At 45.6% G+C, this 18,120-nt stretch overlaps 1 pseudogene; it reads right to left on the reverse strand.

The window, feature by feature from the left end:
• The window catches only part of LOC134431451 (kinesin-like protein KIF2A), a 233,922-nt pseudogene extending 216,080 nt beyond the window's left edge, over positions 1–17,842 (reverse strand).
• Between the last annotated feature and the right edge of the window lie 278 nt (positions 17,843–18,120).

The raw sequence follows: 18,120 nt of genomic DNA on the forward strand, positions 1-18,120 counted from the left end.
AGGGCAGGTCATTTTGCAAATGAATGTAAGTCCAAATATCATGCCAATGGCCAGCCTTTGTCAGGCCTGGGAAACGGGAGGATGAGCACACAGGGGAACTGCACTCTGACACAAGTGATTCCCCAGGGCATGGCACCGGCACAGGCCTGCTCAGCCAGTTCGGGGGCAGCACCCACGGCTCTGCTGGGGTGGATGTACATACGGCAACTGCAGTCATCTTAGAATCCTGTCATGAACATAAGGTTCCTTTGGATGTATTGGGACCTTTGGGACAAGGGCTGAGCGCGCTGCTTGTGGAAAGATCTAGTGTCACCCACCAAGGAATCTTTGTTCACCCAGGTGTCATTGACTCTGGCTTTTAGGGTCAAATTTGTGCTACGGTTTCCACCCCCCTCCCCCGTCACTATTCCGGCAGGGACTCGGATTGCTCAACTTGTGCTTTTTCAGTCATGTATCCCCAGGATGGGCCAGCAGACTCGTGGGAATGGTGGCTTCGAATCCACAGGACTGCCACAAGTCTTCTGGTCTGCGGATCTTTCTGCTCAGCTTCCCCAGATGATGTGTACTCTGACCCTACTGGGTGCCTGCCAGCCAAAGACCTGGCTTCGAGGTTTGATTGACATGGACAGATGTGACAGTCATCTCAGTCATCTCCTTCTCTGCCTAGCCTCCTGTGTGGCCTTTGGCTTCCATAGGGTCAGCCATCCAAGGGTTGGGGGGTGCAGTGCAGACCTTTGTAAGCCAACCGTCTGTGCTGATGAGAAACATGGATGGGCAGACAGCTGCAGTTCAGCCCTATGTCACTCCAGATCCGATAAATCTCTGGGGGCGGGATGTATTGGCAGCCTGGGGGGTAGGAATTGGGACCACTGCGTGTGGAAACCCAGAGCACCAGGAATATTCTTCTGTCTGCTCTGGGGTGTCATGACCCCTAGGGGAGCACTGACTTTGACCCTCATTCATGGAGAAAGTTTCCTAGACTTCAAGATAGACTAGAATCCACAAAAGTGTGAAATAGATTATAGAGAGTTGTGTAGGTGTATCATTTGGTGAGAAATTTAGGTTTTGGGATTTTTAGTATGTTGTGAATGGAAGCAAGATGGAGGGCACAGGGTGCCATCCTGGGTTTCTTCTTCATGCTTCTTCTTCCTTCTTCTTCATGGGTTTGGGTGGCATTTTGTAATTGGGCAGAAAAGTCCGCATTGCGGGCTCTTTGGGATCAGTTATTGGGTTAAAAGGGAAAATAATCTAGGTGTCAGTTCTTAATTGGATAGTTTAGTCTTAAAAGACCTTATAACCAGAGATTGTTAGCCATTTTGTGCCTTCTAATGAAAAGCTGCTGAACTTACAGTAGTGAGACTGTTTTACTGATAAGAAATAATAAACACTTGAGTCTGAACATGAATTACTGTCTCAAGTACATTCAATCCAGACCCAGAGAAACCGACGACTGGTACCCCCACAACTGCACTAAAGAGCGGAAAATATCCTATGCCGCCTTTAAGGTGGCTGGTGGACAAACCCGTTTGGGTACACCAGTGGCCCATGACAAAAGAAAAACTGGTCGCCTTTCCTGAATTAGTTCAGGAACAATTGCAACAGGAACACATTGAGCCTTCTACTAGTCCCTGGAATACTCCTTTCTTTATGATAAAGAAAAAATCTAGGAAATGGAGGCTCTTACAGGACCTCCGAAAAATTAATGCAGCGATGGAAAGCATGGGGGCATTGCAGCCTGGTATGCCCTCACCCACCATGCTCCCCGCAGGATAGATCTTGATCATTGATCTGAAGGATTGTTTGTTCACAATTCCATTGCACCCTGATGACAAACCAGTTTGCCTTCACAGTGCCTTCAATCAAGAATGCTGAACCTATGCCGAGATATCAATGGAAGGCCTTGCCACAGGGCTGTCGCAACAGCCTGACTATTTGTCAGTGGTATGTGGCTCAGGCCTTGTCCGGAGTCTGTGAGCAGTTTCCTGACGCATGTTGTTATCACTACATGGATGACATCCTGGTGGCAGCATCCACTCAGGATGAGTTGCTGAGGATATGGCCTCAGCTCTTTTCTGCTCTGCGTTCTTATGGGCTGCAGGTGGCTCTGGAGAAGGTTCAACAGCATCCTTCTTGGAAATATCTGGGAGTCAAAATTCTTGACTGAACTATTCAGCATCAGGAGGTGCAATTCTAGGATTCTATTAAGACCTTGAACGATGCCCAGAAATTGATGGGTGTCATCAGTTGGTTGCATCCTTACTTGGGACTAATCGAAAAACAACTGTTCCCGCTATATGGTACTCTAAAGGGGGACCCTGACCTGAGATCACCTTGGAAATTGACTTCTGAGGTGTGACAAGCGCTGGGGGAGGTCCAAAAGGCTGTTTCTGCTTGTCAGGTTCATCGAGTAGACCTTTCCATTGATATCACTGTCTTCATTACCAATCCAGATTTTATGCTATGGGTATCATTGGCCAATGGAGTGACAAATGGTCTGATCCTTTGCACATTTTGTAATGGGTCTTTTTGCCCCATCAACCAAAAAAGACAGCACCCACATTATTTGAACTGATCGCTCATTTGATAATCAAATGCCATCAGTGGTGTTTGCAATTGATGGCAGCCAATCCTGCAACAATCATTCTTCCAGTAGAACGGGTAGACTTTGAATGGAGCTTTGCTAACAGTGCTCCTTTGCAAAGTGCGCTGCAGAACATGGCAGATTGTCTATCATATGCCCAGTCATAAGTTATTGCAGTTGGTAAAAACAACCAATCTTTCATTGCAGCCAAAAAGCAGCCAGGTGCCAGTGCAAGGACCTACCATCTTCCCTGACAGTTCCAGAAAAATGGGGAAAGCCATTGTTACTTGGAAGGATGAATCTGGATGGCAAATGTTGGAGGGCCATGAGTCAGGCTCAGCCCAACTGGTTGAGTTAAAGGCCATTGCCATGGCATTCCATACATTTTCTCAGGGGCCTCTGAACTTGGTCACTGATTCTGCCTATGTTGCAGACATAACCAAGCATTTGGATTGTTCACTCCTGAAGGAAGTCAATAACACAGTTTTGTTTCAGTTATTGAGAACCTTGTAGAGTGCAATTCAGGCCTGAGTTCATTCGCATTACATCCTGCACATTCAGAGTCACACCAATTTGCCGGGTTTCATAGCAGAAGGTAATGACAGGGCTGACAGGTTGGCTAACCCTGCCTGGGTAGCGCCTCAGCCTGACAAGATTGCGCAAGCCAAAGCATCGCATGATTTTTTTCCATCAAAGTGCACATACTCTGCAGAAACAATTTCACTTGACACCAACTGAGGCTCGTGACATTGTCAGTTCTTGCGCTGACTGTCATGGACTTGCTGCACCTTTACCAGCAGGGCTAAACCCCAGAGGCTTAAAGGTCTTGCAGCTTTGCAAACAGATGTCACTCACAGCGCTGAATTTGGCCAACTCAAGTATGTGCACATGTCTATTGACACATTTTCCTCTGCCATGTGGGCTTCTGCTCACACTGGAGAAAAGAGTCACAACGTGATTGCCCATTGGAGGATGGCTTTTGCAGTTTTGCAAATACCTTCTGTGAAAACTGACAATGGCCCCACCTATGGGGCAGAAGACACGTCAGTTTTTGCACTTATGGAGAGTGTCACACAAACTTGGTATCCTGCACTCTCCAATGGGCCAGGCCAGTGTTGAATGCGCTCATGGTACCTTAAAGCTTGTTCTGGGCAAACAAAAAAGGGGAATGCCTGGAGAAACGCCATATAGTCGAATGGAAACATCTCTATATACAATCAATCATCTTACAGTGCCACAGAATTCAGAGAATCCTGTCATTCTAAATCACTTTCTCTCACTGCACTCTTCAGGTGAGATGCACCTGCCTCAGGCAAAAGTCTGGATACGGGACCTAGCCCCTAATAAGTGGGACAGCCCATACAAGCTTATCACTTGGGGCCACTGGTATGCCTGTGTTTCCACAGATACTGGGGTACGGTGGGTACCTGTGAGGTGTGTTCACCCTGACCTGTGACACCAAAAACAGAATGTGACCAACAGGCAACCTCCGAATGATGATCAAGATGACGACCATCAATCAGATGGCCCCTCCACGAGTGGGTAATGAACATTCTATCCTTTCTATGTTTCTGGAAAAAGGCTGTTGACAAGTTAAGACTGTCAGTTCTTTGAACAAACTAATGATAAGTTGTTACTATATTGGAATTAGTATAGTTATTGTACTAGAATAAGTAACTGATTTTAAGATTAATAGTGTATTTCTTGTAAGAGGAAATAACAAGATTTGATCTCTCCGACCATTTCAAAATTGCCTCCGATTGAGGTTCTGATTGATAACTAGCAACTGCTAGAGGAACCCCTGGAGTTGTGTTGTTTCCCCTTTCTGCAAGGGGCACCACAGAGGATTACAAACACCGCCTTCTCCTTTAAACAAAAAGGGGGACCTGTGGATGTGACAGCCTGGTCAGAGAGCAAGAAAACTAGATAAGTTTTCCCAGAATTGGCTTGAGAGACTTTAGGGAGTTGAAGATAAACAATGATAGATTATTATTATAAACACCTGCAGGTGTTGTTTTCCTACTCTCTGTTTTCTTGTTTTTCTCAAAGATTGTTTATAAGAAGGGCTTCTTGTTAATTAGCCAATCAGGTGAAATGTATTAACTGAATGACCAATCAAATCTACCTGGATCGGAACAGCTTATAAAAAGGAGCAGTTCCAAATATACAGTGTGTGTTATGCCAATCAGCCTTCTGATGAGTCTGCATCATTACTTACTCAAGAGCGACAGATATTAGCAAAGGCACCTATGCTAAAGCAAGCAGATGTTGAAGTAGCTGTGATCCCATGAGAAATTTGGACAGAAAGAGAGAAGAGTGATGAAGACTCTTTGCCCCCAGGGAAAAAAGAAGACCTCTGCTCCTAGAGATGGAGACAATTTCAGAAATAGATAAAGAGAACCTTTGCTCTTGAACAGCTCATCCTTAAAATAGTACCCCATGAGTTGACATGGCCCATAAACACAACTGTGGGAAAGCTGTGAAAAATGGGAGGGACTCCACTATTGCAGATTCCCAGGCAGCTTCTATTCATGGACATTAAAAGCCCTGAGAGAACTGTTTCTTGTGGAGAAGTCTCCATGGCATGGCAAGGGAAACTCCTCTCCCTAAGTGAACTGAAGAAAGACTATTTTAGAGGTGGTAAACTGACTGAATTTTTTCTGTACATTGTTAGTGGGGAGAAAAGGTTGTAGGGGGGAGGAGAAATGTTCTAAAGGTTTTATTCTGATTCTCATTATTCTTTATTTTATTTACTGTTAATAAAGTTTCCTTTATATCCTTTTAAAGCTTTGAGCCTGCTTTGCCTTCCTCCTAATCCTATCTCACAGCAGGAAATGAGTAAGTATATTCTAGTAGGTGCACTGGCATTTGGCCATCACTGAACACACCACATGGATTCAGCAAAAAAACAGGTAAATAAGAAAATTTAAAATTATTATACTTACATCTCAAAACAATCTTCGTTTTAAAAAAGGACTTCATACATATTGGGGTGCACGAGACAGAGAGTACTTTGGACCTTATTAGCATAAGAAAATTGATAGATAAAATGCCTTGGCAAAAGCAAACGGAACTTTGAAAATTAGATCTAGATAGGAAGAAGATTTAATTAGACAGGTTTACTGGAAAAAGAAAATCCGATTAAACTCTGTAAGCAAGAGGTGTTGTTATATGCATAAGTTTGTGTATATGATTCTAACCTAATCATTGTAGTGCACATTACTAGTCTCCCTAAAATAGTATGTAAGTGCTTATATCCCACAATAAAATCGGATTCTGATCACCGAGTCAGTCTCCCCGTCTCTCTCCATCACCGACAATTGGTGCCTCTGTGGATGAAGAAAACCCAGCCTGACTGGCGGGAAGTCAGCGAGCCCCTGGAACTGATCGTGACGGTGAGAAAACCGCATTTGGGCCCACAATCCCTGTCTGCCGGGACTGAGAGGTGAGCCAGGGGAACTAAAGGAATGGGAAAGGAAATGTCCAAAGAGAGAGATGTCTATGAAACCATGCTTGCCCTTCTGGACAGGCATGGCTCCCCCATCCCAAAGCACAACTTTAAGTTACTTTTACGATGGGTGTCACACATGGCCCCAGACGCTACCCCTTCTCCTGTATTTACTCTCCGCTTCTGGGACAAGGTCGGCGTAAAGCTCTACGACCTGGCTACGCTGCCTGGCCACGAGCCAGAGCTCTGAATGCTTCCTACTTGGAGGGTGGTCATGGACGTGATTAAAAAAGAGGGAGGGAGCGGGGAAGCCTGCGAGGCTACAGCCTGTGAGGCTGCTGCTGAGACAGCCCCGGCAACCGCACCAGATCGAAACCTGCCCAGGTCCCGCTCCCCATCCCCTGTCCGCACACCCTCCCCGGTGAGTGCCAGGGATAGAGCCTGGTCGCCACCCCCAGTCCCACCGCCACACTGCCAGCGATCCCAGAGCCGCCGGACACTTATCGCTTATGCGGCAGACACTGACTCTAGCAGTGAAGGAGAGCTGGACTCTTTCAACCTTGGCCCCAAAAAAGATGCGAGCTTACTCCCTTTGGATACACATAACAATTGGTTACGGATAAAAAGGAAAGCCCTTAAGGACAGAGACTTTGACACTGTGGCAAAAATCTTTGTGGCCCCTGTGCAATTCGGCCCAAGGGGGGGAAATCCACAATCCCTTAGATCACTCGGAAATTAAGGAACTGTGCCGTACCACTGGGGAGTATGGTCTGGGGTCCCCCTACTATAGTAATTTGTTAAGAGTAACCTTTACTACTCACCTCATGACTCCTCATGATGTTAAGTGTTTGGCAAATCTGTTCCTCACACTGACACAATATGCCATATTCATGATGCAACGGAAAAAAGGACTGGAAAATTTAATTGCAATATATGCAGGGCATGCAAACCAAGACCTGGCTGCCTTAACTACTGACCACCTTGGGGGGGAAGGGGGCACATACCGACCCTAATGGCCAAGCCACCTTACCAAGAGAAGCCCTACAGGGTATTACAGAGGCAGCTCGCCTGGCATTCCTTAAGGTTCTTGATGCCAGAACTCCGCAACAGTCCTTCATAAATATCAAACAAGGTCCACAAGAGCCTTAAATGCAGTTTGTGGACAAATTGAAACAAACATTGGAGAGACAAATCGATAGCAAGCAAGCCAGGGAGATTATACTCCTCAAACTGGTCATCGAGAAGGCCAACCCAGACTGTAAGCAGCTTTTAAAATCTTTAGCCCCTGAACCTGAACCCACTTTACTCCAAATGATACAAGCGTGCAACTGCTTGGGGACATTACAAGACACCATGGCAGTCACATATCAAGCTGTGGGGCAAGGCATAGTGGACGCTTTTGCCACCATGAAATTAATCCCCGGGAAACAGCTGACTTGTTTTGGCTGCAGAGAGTATGGACATCCGGAGAGACTGCCAAAGAACACAAAACCCTAAATCTCCAGGTGTATGCCCTTGCTGCCGGAAAGGCCCTCACATTGCTAATATATGCCACTCTAAGTTCCACCAGAATGGCCAGCCTTTGCAGGGAAACTTCTCTCGCAGCGCGGGACGGCGATGCGCAAGGACACAAATTTCACAGCCTACGCAGCAGCTGGGAGCAACCTTGAACTTCCAATCGGCCCTGCCCCTGCCCGCCGAGAAACTGTCGCTGACTAACAACCAGCCACCCCAGGCAGTGAAGGAATGGACCCGGCAACCTCTGACACAGTAACGTCACTTGATTCATCTGTCCATTTGCTTCCCACAGGAGTTTTCGGACCGCCAGGACAGAATATGCACGCTTTGATTACAGGCAGATCTTCCACCTTGATAACAGGGTTGTTTGTTCTCCCTGGGGCTACAGACTCTGATTCCCTTGGGGAAATAAAGATCATGGCTTGGACCCTCCATCTGCCCTGTGTAGTCCTGGACGGGAGCAATATAGCTCAACTTATACCCTTTCCTGCAGCACCCCTGTCTGCATCCCCGATAGCTGAAAAGAGGGAGGGGTGTTTTGGTTCTACAGGGGTCCCGCAGATTTTATAGACACAACAGTATTACATCTGAGCATCCAACATGCCAATGCAAAGTGACTCTGAAAGGTAAAGACATAGTCCTGATGGGACTTATTGATACAGGAGCCAATGTGACTGTTATCTCAAAAAGCCAATGGCCCAGTAAGTGGCCACCGATGGCTGTGCTTCAGATACTCTCGGGCGTGGGTGGGAACCGTGAAAGCTTGCAGAGTCAACACTTGGTGCAAATAACAGGGCCTGATGGGTGGATAGCCACAGTAAAACCTTTTGTGCTTTCTGTTCCTCTGGTTTTGTGGGGAAGGGATGTGTTAACACAGTGGGGGATTTTGATGCATTCAAGTTTTTGCATAGGGGTCATTGGGATGCGCGACACCCCCAAACTGACTTGGAAAGTCTCTGATCCTGTGTGGGTGAACCAGTGGCCCCTGTCATTAGACAAACTGTGCCTATTAAAGGAATTTGTACAAAGACTGTTGGAAAAGGGACATATAGTCCTATCTAATAGCCCTTGGAATTCCCCTGTGTTTGTGATCAGAAAGCGATCTGGGGGATGGAGGCTGTTGCATGACGTGCGGAAAATGTAACATATGGTAGGGATAATTCATACTATTAATGTATGGTATAAAATATTGTGAAATCCAAAACATGTCTTTTGACCATCCCGGCCGGGAGCAGCTGTCTATTTAGATTCAACTAGTTCCCAGACACAAGTTAAGATAACGATCAACGCCTTAACGTAAGAATAGAAGCTTCCAGGGCGATGATCGTCGGTTTCCTGAGTTGTTGGGAGCCACCCAAGAGCGATTATCGCCTTGCCAATTGCATCTATCAAGATAGTAAGCGGCGCCAACCTGATACATCTGAATACACAGCTCTGGAGGAGCCGATTGAAGCCAATGGCACACCTGGACTGGGCTTTTGTCCACCTCTGCACATGGAAAGAAACAGCGATGCATGTGAAGAGATACAAAGGAAATTTGGTCATTTTTGCCTAGGGCACAATAAACTGTATAAAACCTCACCTCAAGAAGCAGCGAGCGTGAACAGGGGGGACTCTGACACTCGGGAAGTCAGATCCGAGTTCACCCAGTGTCAGCCTTGGGCTCGACGCTGTCTCTTTGGCTGTGGTGGTTTCGAAGACCAAACTTCGGTCTCGCAGACAAATTAATAAATCTTTGCTAAATTTTTGATAATTTTGGCTCACGATTTGATCACTTATAACAGAAAATAAACAAAGTAATAGAGGAAATGGCAGCCCTCCAGCAAGGGCTCCCTTCTCCTTCCATGATCCCCAAAAATTGGCATTTGACAGTGATTGATTTAAAAGACTGTTTCTTTGATATTCTGCTGCATCCAGACGATGCGCCAAAATTCAGCTTTTCTGTACCAAGCATTAATATGCAGGAACCACTAATTCGATATCATTGGACGGTATTACCACAAGGCATGCGCAACAGCCCCACTATTTGCCAGTGGTATGTCGCAAGGACCCTAAGTCTGATCCGGGAACGTATGCCTGATGTTCGGTTGTATCATTACATGGATGATATTCTGATGTCTGCAGAAACTGTGATTCAAATGGAAGAAGCAGTGCTGGCTGTCAGCCAGGCTGTCACATCAGCAGGTCTGACCATTGCTTCTGAAAAGGCTCAAAAGACTTCCCCATGGAAATATCTGGGCTGACGCATTGGAATGTATTCTATTTCGGCATAACCTTTGCAAATTTTAGCTGAAATCAAAACTCTGCCAATGCACAAAAATTACTAGGGACTATAAACTGGGTACGTCCCTTGCTTGGAATTTCAAATGCAGAATTGGAGCCATTGTTTGCCCTGCTAAAGGGAGAGCCTGACCTCTTATCACCTAGACATTTGGACACAAAGGCACAAGCTGTGCTTCAAAAGGTAGCTGATGCTATCTCACAGAGACAGTCAGCTCGCTGGGCTCCAGAGTTACCACTTTGGCTAATAATTCTAAACCTTGACAGGCAACCACATGCCTTGATATTTCAGTGGGACTCAGAAAAAACAGACTCTCTGTTAATTATCGAATGGGTCTTTTTGCCTAATAATATGCCCAAGACTATTTCCATGCAAGATGAACTTATGGCCGTGTTAATTGTCAAAGCTCGTCAAAGACTAACCTCCTTGGCTGGAAGGGATTTTGACCGCATCTTTATACCTCTTATAATGTTCTGTTTGGATTGGTTGCTACAGAAATCTGAGAAATTGCAAATTGCTTTAGCAGATTACCCAGGGCAGATATCTATCCATCCGCCTAAGCACAAAATGTTAAGCTGTTCTTTTAACTTGCTCCCAAAGCCACGGAGAAGTGAGACTCCTTTGCAAGCTATGACAATATTCACGGATGGTTCTGGGAAAACCCATAAATCAGTGATTGTGTGGAGGGATTCTGATACCAGAACCTGGCAATCTGATATTGATGTTTTTGAAGGGTCTCCACAAATTGTAGAATTAGCTGCTGTGATCAGTGTTTCAGAAATTCAGCTCAACTTTTAACCTAATAACAGACTCTGCCTAGGTAGCTGGAATTGTGTCTAGAGCAGAAACCTCTGTCTTAAAACAAGTTAGAAATTATGTTCCTTTTTACTGGTTGAAACTACTAGTTTTTCTTTTGGATCAAAGGACTGCTCCTTATTTTTTTATGCATATAAGGTTGAATTCCAATTTGCCTGGGTTTCTTACAGAAGGCAACACCCAGGCAGACTTGTTAACCCTATCAGTGCAACATGTTTTACCAAACAAAATAGAGCAGGCTTGGGTGAGTCACTCATTTTTTCACCAGAACGCTGGGGCTTTAGTAAGGCTTTTTGAGCTTACTCCAGCACAAGCTTCTAGTATCATTGCTACATGTCCTGATTGTCAGTGTTGCTCTCTTCCTAATGTGAATACAGGGGTCAACCCGAGAGGTCTACAGAGCCTACAAATTTGGCAAACAGACATGACACACTTTCCTGAATTTGGCCATTTGAAATTTGTGCATGCTTCCATTGATACCTTTTCAGGTGCTCTTTTTTGCCTCAGCTCACACAGGAGAAACAGCAAAGGACGCTTGTCATCATTTCTCTGCTGCCTTTGCCACATTAGGAATTCCGCAACAGATTAGGATAGATAATGGCCCCTCATACATTTCCCATAAAGTTGCAAATTTTTTCTCCTTATGGGGAATTACCCACAAGACAGGCATACCCCACTCACCCACCAGGCAGTCCATTATAGAGCGAGCGCATGGCTCCCTCAAGAGTCTCCTGGCCCAATAGAAGGGAGGAGCCGGAGATATACCTGCTGAAAGACTACAGAAAGCCCTATTTGTTTTTAATTTTTTTAACTGTTCCATGATGGATTTAAATCCCCCTATGACTAGGCATTTTTCATCATTCACATTGCTTTCCTGCAAGGAGAAACCACCGGTACTGATCCATGACCTAGAATCTGGCAAAATCCTTGGCCCTTACCCTTTGGTCACATAGAGGAGGGGTTTTGCTTGGATTTCCACATAAAAGGGACCTCGTTGGATCCCCGCAAGAAACCTGAAACCGTTCCGGGAACCTATACCAGCACCTGACAGAGAACAGGCTGCTACCCAGCTCTCAGAAGAGGAGGGGGAAGAGGAACCACACAGAGACTGCAGCTCATGACCAACATCTTCTGTTCCACCTGCAAAGGAAACTGTGAACCTTGGGTGTTGTCAGTGTAAAAAGTGTGGAGATTGGTGGTATCGCAGAGCCCTTTTGGCAAAAGCATGGTGTGCATCATGTTATGATGTGAAGTTACAAATAAGGTATAAAGCCATTGAATTTTTAATTGTAGTAGGCCACGAGGAAAGGAATAGCCCTCGCCTCTCTATTCTCAGGAGGGAAGCTGAAAATAGCTATATTTGCAAAGTAGAGTGCAAACAAAACAATTTAGTGCCTTATATCTGGCCAGTCCCTGAACAAGCTTGGGAGAGGACAAAAAGGGAATGTGCTAAGAGATATGCTTGGAAACTAAAATCCAAAACCAGGTTTTTTGCTGCAACATAGAATGGAGTTAAAATGGATGCTCTGCTTATGCTTATTAGCACTGCTTAGTTTTACTAACACAGCCTGGCCTGTTGACCAACCCAAAATAAATGTTTGGATAACTCTAGCCAATACAACAAAACAAGATACCCTATGCTTGGCCACTGCATCCCCAGAAAATCCATTTTCAACCTGTCTAGTCAGCTTGCCATTAGACAATTGGCCAATACCAAAAAATACTGAAAGCGTGGTGCAAAGCTCAAATCCTGTTGATGCATGGGATCAGTGGACCCCCTACCTTCCTGAAGCACCCTTGGAGCCCCAAGAATTAGAGCTCCTGGGTTCTGTAAAAATGGATTTTTGTGTTAATTTTAAATACACAGGAAGAAATCAGTCTAAAGCTTGGGATGTTTCTCCCCATCACCCTGTGTATAAGAATCAAACCTTTCGGTGTAATTACAGTTCTGGCAGCCCTTCTAAATCCAGCAATGCCCCCCTAAGGCTGCCATCAGGAATGTTTTTGGTCTGTGGACACTGGGCCTGGGCTGCTATCCCTTTACACATAAAAAGGGGTCCCAGTAGTCTGGGACAATTGACTGTGTTAACACCTAACACATACATTATTTTACAGCACAACTATCCTCGCAGAATAAGGCGCAGTTTACATGCATTTGATAAATACTGCAATGATGAAGTGTCTCTGTGGTCTGAGACCCAAATGAATTTGGCCTCTTTACTTTTGCCAAAATTGGCAGCAAAAAAGGCCTTAACCCAATTAAATGAGATGGCTTGCTGGCTGGCAAAACAGACAAATGACACTAGCTCTGCTTTGTCAAACCTATTAATGGATGTTGATAGCGTAAGGCATGCTACTTTGCAAAATAGAGCTGCGACAGATTTTTTGCTTTTAGCACAAGGTCATGGCTGTGAAGATTTTGATGGAATGTGTTGCATGAACCTTTCTGATCACTCAGAATCTATCCATAAGAGCATACAACAACTGAAGGATAGTGTGTTTAAACGAAGAGTAGAATCTGGATCTTGTCTAGATAACCTGTTTAATGGCTGGGGTTTAGCTCCCTGGCTAAAGGATTTCTTTAGGATAGGTATGCATGTGGTGATTTTGATAATAGTTATATTAATCATGATACCTTGCTTGCTTCAATGTGTGCAGAGATTAATTAATAAGACCATTAAAGGAGTGGTTTTGGTTGACGCAGAAGGGGGAGATATTGGGGTGCACGAGACAGAGAGTACTTTGGACCTTATCAGCATAAGAGAACTGATAGATAAAATGCCTTGGCAAAAGCAAACGAAACTTTGAAAATTAGATCTAGATAGGAAGAAGATTTAATTAGACAGGTTTACCGGAAAAAGAAAATCCGATTAAACTCTGTAAGCAAGAGGTGTTGTTATATGCATAAGTTTGTGTATATGATTCTAACCTAATCATTGTAGTACACATTACTAGTCTCCCTAAAATAGTATATAAGTGCTTGTATCCCACAATAAAATTGGATTCTGATCACCGAGTCAGTCTCCCCGTCTCTCTCCATTGACGACACGAACAGATAAGGCAATGGGAAAAAAACCCCAGACTATTACTGCGCCTGAGTGGGTCGCAGCTGGTGAGAGAGAGACGGTTAATCTTGTTTCTTGAATCAGAAGGCTTGATTTATTAAGATGTTATATATAATACATTATTACTATACTAATAGAATAAAGAGAGAGTTTTGCAGAGCTGCTAGGCTAGGCTAAGAATAGATAGAAAGAATCTATAACAAAGTTGTGTTCAAGGACTCAGTCCCCTAGCTTGCACTGGTGATTGGCCCTTAATTATAAACATAGAAAATGAGCCAATCAAGGTGCATCCCATTACATTCCACAGCAGCTGATAATAATTGTTTACCTTGTCTTCTGAGGCCTTTGCCCTCCAGAAGACACAGAAATCCGAAAGAAAGGATTTCTGTGAAGAAATGTCTGCGACACCAGACCAACACACCATTTTCTCCAAAAGTTTTTTAAATGGTTTTAATCATGCTTTCATCCCAGGATAGTTGGCACAATACACAGCTCTGATTCTACCTAGAATGTAGTTTTGGGTAGAGCAGATTCAGGTAGCTCACAGTTACTGAACAAGATCATACTTTTAATCTTTACCTTGTCCATGCGTTTCCTATACACTGATAGTATTGAGGTCGCAGATCCCTCTAAGTCATTTGATCTCAGTAATCCTGTAGAAAACTAGCACATTCAAAAGTTTTCTGCTGTGTTTAGTGAATCCAATCATCAATTAAATGTATTATTGTATTAGAGGAAAAAAACATTGCTCTGTTGCTTTTGGCTGGGGTAGAGTCGGTTTTCTTCCCAGTAGCTGGTATGGAGCTATGTTTTGGACTTGTGCTGAACACAGGGTTGATAATATAAATGTTTCTTTTATTCCAGAGCAGGGTTTACACAAATGCAAGGTCCTTGCTGCTTTTTGTGCTGCCATGCTGGGGAAGGGGCTGGGGCATGCATGGGAGGTTGGGAGGAGACAGCTGAGATAGCTGACCCCAACTGGCCAAAGGGATATCCCAGACCATATGACATCATGCTCAGTATATACAATGAGGGAAAGAAGAAGGAGGAGGGAGATATTTGAAGTTATGGCATTTGTCTTCCCAAATAACCAATACATGTGATGTATTCCTGCTTTCCTGGAGATGGCTGAACATCTGCCAGCTCATGGGAAGTGGTGAATTGATTCCTTGGTTTGCTTGTGTGTGTGGCTTTTGCTTTTCCTATTAAACTGTCTTTATCTCAACCTGTGAGTTCTCTCACTTTTACCCTTACAATTCTCTCCCTGATCCTACTGGGGGAAAATTGAGCGAGTGACTGCATGGGGCTTGCTGGCTTGCTGGGATTAAACCATGACAACTGGCCACACTGGATGGGAGAGTTAGTAGAAACAACACAGCTGACAGGCAACAAGACCCTCCCCCTGTCAGAAGCAGATAGATCAATCTCAATTGCCTGTGCAACCACAGCTCAGGTCAGAAACCTACCTTCTGAAAGGCAATGCAAGCTAAATGCAATCTAGTGCTATCTGTCCTTTGATATATTTCTTAAAATGCTCCCTTCCACATACCTAGGACAGTTCCTCCCACAGTTTACTGGAAAGAGAATGACAGAACAGAGGAGTAGCTGGAGTCATAACAGAGCATCTCCTCCTCCAGTCCCAATGAAAAACAAGCAAACCTCACAATAACCAGGACTCGCTAACTCTGGTATGACACTGCAGTCTGGTTGCTCACAAGGGCCAAATTAATACAAATGCTCAAAATTCTATAGTTTAAGCAACTGCTGTGAAGGCATCTCCCTATTATATTATCAATGTATAATATATTTAATGTGCTGCATCACATATGTAAGTGATACAGAGAAATATGTAAACCATTAACAATACTGAAAATAAGGATTGTTATGTTCAAGAGTTACTGTCCTCACTTCTGACATTCCGGACAGCAGAACCTGGGGGGAAGGGGAGGAAAGAAGCAAAGCTTTCTCATGCCTTATTTTCCAAAGGCATGCAAAACAAACAGCAACATTTATTAGAAGTTCACACAAGCCACAGAAAAAGTTTTACACATTGCTACAGTGAGGTTTTCTGAAACCCCAGACAGAGATCTGCAGGAGTTATGTAAATAACTGCCAGACCAATCAGATCCTTCACGTGACATACAAGCCATTATGCACAAATTAAGGGCTTAGGTTTAATATAGTGTCCAGGTAACACCGACTATTATTTTATTGTAGGGTTGAATGGCAGTATGGGACATGAGTAGACAAGCTGCATAAAGCTTGTTGGATGCTCATTTCCTGTCTTATGAACATGCTAACTTCAGTGCCTTTGACCTCCAGGTATTTCTTTCCTTGAAAACACCTGCTTATTCTTTAGGAAGCTCCTGAATCTAGAAGAAAAAAAAAAAAAAAAAACTTTCCAGAAAATCCAAGCAGAACCCCACCCTATTGGAAAAAAGGCTCCCAATATTACCAGTTAGATTGTGCCTGGGCCAGTCTGACCCTTGCTGCTGGGCCAAAGGCAGCAACTGCGGTGTATCACCCCAGAGATACCTTGGCTTGCTGGTGGTTGCAGCTGGGCACTGAACAAGTCCAGGCTTGTAAGGAACCCCGTTACCTCAGGAGGGATAGCTTCAGGCGATGGTGAAGAGAAAAAGGAGATGGATTCTGCTGGAGGGTTTAATGTCCAGAGGTTTATTCCATGGTTACAGAGGTCTGAACGAGGACCTGCTCCAACAGAACACCGACCGCATGGTCTGATGACCTTTTTAAGCTCAGGGACAGGGGGAGGGGAGGTACAGGTGAGCCACCAACCAGGTGAGAGGGGCAGGGTCTCAGGGGAAGATGACACCCAGACAGGCCAATGACCCCCAGGCCTGAGGGGCAGCCTTTGAACTTGACCAACCACACGACGCCTTGCTGGAATGCTAAGCCTGATTGACAGGACTCACTCAGCATGGGGGCAAGGGGGAAGGGAGAGAGACATAGGCACACCTGGGGAAATGACCTGGAAGGCCAAAATGGGACATTACAGCACACCACAACACCACCCCTGTTTAGTAGATGTCATAGATCTCACAGAGGCATTCCCTCCTCTCTGTGCATTGCAGTCCAGAGTGTGAAGAACAAGTCGGCTTTCTTCGCTGACAAGCTCTACAACAGATTACATATTCCCACTCAAATTGAAGACCTGAAGTCACAAATGACTTGTCATTGATTCAGTCAGTGAACTTCCCATTTCAGTTCTCATTCTGGACGAATATGATTAATTAGTACCCTAAACCTAACACACACACTTCCTTTATTCATGTGTATTTTTAGTCAGCAACATATATCCTCCCATCAAGAGATACTGGACAAGATGAGAAACACTGGATCCTCAACAGAGAAAAAAGAATCCATAGGCATAAATAGAAAATACTTTTTGTGTATTTTAATCATAAGGAATAATACCAAGTTTTTTGTCAAATGATGAAAGCATCTAAAGGCATTTCTGTCAGAGCATACTGCTGTCATTTTTTCTGAACACGGCTCAAACGCCAAAGCAAACAAGAAGTCGTTACTTTGCATTGAAAGCCTTTCCTCCTTCCATCACCTCATCCCTTCCCACCTATCCGCCAAAACCTCCCCCTGCTTTTCTCCCACCCACACTCCTCTTTCCCCCAAATCACCTCAACCCCATCCACAACGACCCCGCACATCTCATAGCTCACCCCAAACTTGTCCCATTTTCTCCTCCCACATGAGCCCCTTCCATCTCGGCTTCATCCCTCTCGCACCCCCCTTCTCCCCCCCATTTCAGCCCCTTAACCCACCGCTGCGCCTCCCCTCGTCTCCTCCTCGGCTTGCCGCAGCCTCCCCGCCACCAGCGGTAGCCGCCGCCGCCGCTCACGCCCCAGGCAACCGCCCTCCACCGCCAAGCGCGAGCACTCCCCTGACAACTGCAGCGCGCACCAGGCCCAGCCACTTCCCAGCCCCGCGCACACAATGGGCCCCGCGGGCAGCCTCCCCCGCGCCACGCACCGGGGCGACGGCACTCGGCCACTTCGTCGAACTGGCTCCCTCCCGCCGCCCCTGCCCCACTGATCATCGCTGCGCTTGATCTCCACGTAGATCCCTATCTGAATCTTGCTGAAGTTGGCCGCTGCCATCGCTTCATGGGGCAGCCGAGGATATCGGAGGCACTGCCGGACAGCGCACAGGAGGCAGTGAGGGCGCGCACAGCAGCGAAGGCGGCGGCTTCGAGAGGGCAGGCGGGCGGAAAGCGGGGGGCGGAGAGAAAGAGTAAAGGCGCTGGCCGGACATAACAAACACTGGTACTTGCAGCGCCTGTGCAGCTCGCCGCGGCATCACGATAGGCCCGGCTCACGGAGAAGGCGGGGGTAGAAGCTCTGCCGCGGTTTGTTCTCCGCCCTTCACGGCACCTGGG

Source organism: Melospiza melodia, chromosome W (genome assembly GCF_035770615.1).
Source record: "Melospiza melodia melodia isolate bMelMel2 chromosome W, bMelMel2.pri, whole genome shotgun sequence".
In the NCBI taxonomy this organism is placed as follows: Eukaryota; Metazoa; Chordata; class Aves; order Passeriformes; family Passerellidae; genus Melospiza; species Melospiza melodia.